We start from the raw sequence: 3,403 nt of genomic DNA, 5'->3' as shown, positions 1-3,403 counted from the left end.
CGATTTAGCTATAAATTGACATTTAGGGTTCTTAAGTGTCAATAAACTTATATAACAAAACTAGTGGACATAGATCAATGTTTTGGAATAGCCCCCATATAACATTACCGCCCCATTTCAGGTATTTTGACGAGTAAAGTCGCATTTCTAGACCGAATTAGCTATAATTTGATATTTAGGGTTCTTAGTGACCAAAAAACTATTATTCGAAAAAATTATGAACATAAGTACATGTTTTGGTATAGCCCTATATAACGGTACCTCCTGATTTTCGGTATTTTGAGATTTTTACCTACAAGTTTTAACCGAATTAGCTGTAGTTTGAACATTTGACATTTGAAGTTCTTAGTGGTCACCACACCTCTCCACCAAAATTGTCTGAAATTTTGGGAAAATGCGTATTTTGTTTGCAGGCAGGTCAAGTTCGATGACGGGCTATATCGGTCCACGTTTTGGTATAGCCCCCATATAACGGTACCCCCCGATTTGCGGTATTTTGACGTTTTTAGTTACATTTACATACCGATTTTGCTATAAATTGACATTTAGGGTTCTTAAATATCAATAAACTTATATAACTAGAGGACATAGGTCTATGTTTTGGAATAGCCTCCATATAACGTTACCGCCAGATTTCAGGTATTTTGACGTTTAAATTCACATATCTAGACCGAATTAGCTATAATTTGATATTTAACCGAACTAGCAGTAATTTGACATTTGAAGTTCTTAGTGGACACCTCTCCATATAAAATTGTCAACATAGGTCCATGTTCGGATATAGCTCCCATATAACGGTACCTCCCACTTTTTAGTAATTGTAGTGGTCACCACACATCTGCATCAACAATTTTCAACATAGCCCTAATATAACAATACTTCCCGATTTTCGGTACTTTGAGGATTTTACTTAAAATATTTAACCGAACGTAGGTCCAAGTTTTGGTATAGCCCCAAAACAAACTTCCCGATTTTCCGTACCTTAGCTTTATTTTTTGGACGAACTTTCTGTAATTTGAAATTTAAAAGCCAACAAAAATTCCAATTACCTCCGAACTAGCTGTTAATGACATTTGAAGTTCCCACGTTATGTACCGATTTTCGGTATTTTGAGGATTCTAGCTACAATTTTTAACCGAATTAGGAGTTATTTGACATTAAAGGCTCCCATCAAAAACTGTCAACATAGGTCCATGTTTTATTATAACCACTATATAACGGTACCTCCCAATTTCTAGCCCACCAAAAATTGTCAACATACATAGTTAGATATAGGCACCATAAAAAAGGGCCTACCGAATGAAACATTTTATGTACATTATCTGACATTTTAACGTACCCACTTAAAGTTGGGGACAGGAATGAAAACTAATTATTCCATTTTAGTTCAGAATATTTTATGGTGGAGGGTATGAAAAGTTCGGCCCGGCCGAACTTAACGCTTTTTTACTTGTTCTCTTTTAAACTTGCCTCTTGCGTTTATACAGGCAATTCTGTTTCTGTAAGTTTTGTTTTCAAAACAATGAAAATAATGTCAAAAACGAAAAATATAAAAGGAATTGCCTGAAAATTGCCGGTACGAGCAATTTTTTCCACTTCCATACCTCTAACGTGTCTCTCCTACAAACTGAGACTTGCCGCAAGTAAACTCGCCTAATGTAAATTGGGACTAAATTTTCTGAATTCTTTCTATTGAATTTATATACTTTGTACTATTATTTCATATTAAATATGGAATAGAATATGTGCCAAAATTTCCAGTCCATCGGACAAAAATTTACCGAGATATGAGCTTTCGAAGGGAAACATTTATTGTGTTTTGTATGTAGCATAGAAACTAAAAACGTCTTTTCCTCGAAGTGGCACTTTATATATTTTTGTGGGACTATTGTACACATAAATCATGTGCTTAACCGAGAGAGTCTTAAAAAAACTGCTGACGGAGTCAGAAAAATATCAATTTTGTACGGTGTTTTGTTTTTGTTAAAATCGAAATTTTGATTTGAACTGTTCAAAATTTTTAAAATTTGATTTTTTAAATTCCTTTTCGATAATGGACAAGATTATTAGGTACGTAATGATCCCACAAAAATATATGCTGATCGGTTTATTCTTTTTCAAACTACAGTGCCGCAAACTGCTTTAGTGAAAACAGTGTTTTATAAGCGGGCATATGAATGTAAGATTTTTCAAAAAAAAAAAAGAAGGAAACAAGGTTTAATAGATTTTTTATAAAAAATTTATGAAAATGGCTTTTCTCATGCTTATAAGTGGTCATAACCCCTTAAAATAGCTTTACGTAACGCTACACAACATTTGAATTTTTCATGATTTTTGGTCAAGTTGTGCCCCCCCCGAAATGAAATCCTGCGTACGTCCCTGCTGGGTATAACCTTAAAAAAAAATACCATCCGCGATTCTCATTTCCAACTCTATCAGTTCCCCCAAACCCAATTACAGAACTTTGCATATATATGTACGAATTTCCGAATCCTCCTCCCAATATATCAAAATTCCTGCTAACTCCTTTACACAATAAGAAATTGTACCAAATACCATTTAGAACTTTCCATGTCTTAACTCTACATATCAACAATGCCTCTAAGAACAAATTTTAGAATTCCAGCTCTGTTCCAGAATTCCAGGCTTGCATACCTTTGCACCACGGTGGCACCCATTAGTACCATTTAGTAATTTTCGCATACTTATGGTACGTATTTCGACAACCACATATATCAACCCTATACTAACAATAATACCAAATAATAACAGTCATCTTAATTCCAAATCTCGCGATTCCAGATCTATACGTTCGTCCAATACCACATTGTACCAAACTTAGTACCATTTAGTAATTTTCGTACCCATAAGTAAGATTTTTCCAAAACTACCCCAATCATTCACTTCAACAGTAATCTTAATTACAAATTTCAGGATTCCACGGCTATGCCTTCACCCAAATCCAAATTGTACCAAATGTAGTACCATTTAGTAGTTTTCGAACCCATAACTATGAATATCCAAAACTACTTTAATCGTGTACTCCAACAGTAATCTTTATTCTAAATTTCAAGAAACTGTGGGGACTACATTTGCAATATTCTTATCAAATAATTCAAAATTGCAAGTACTACAATCCTATAAATGATTTTTTGAAAACCCTGTTTGCGGAACGCAACTTGAAAAAATGTCAAAAAACACTGGAAATTTGGCTTCAAAATGTCAGCATCATTTAATGATAGAAGCAGATACAATTTTTTGTAACACGCGAATAATGTTTACCGCTTATTTATCCATATAAAGTTAAATTAATAATCCGTTTTTTGAAGGTTTTTTAATTCAAATATGTCGATAAAAGAAATTGTGCAAAGTATTAATATAACAATATTGAGCAATATAAGTA

Source organism: Musca autumnalis, unplaced genomic scaffold (assembly GCF_047663935.1).
Source record: "Musca autumnalis isolate F117 unplaced genomic scaffold, ASM4766393v1 scaffold_1, whole genome shotgun sequence".
NCBI classification, from domain to species: Eukaryota; Metazoa; Arthropoda; class Insecta; order Diptera; family Muscidae; genus Musca; species Musca autumnalis.
Note: the sequence above shows the minus strand (reverse complement) of the source record.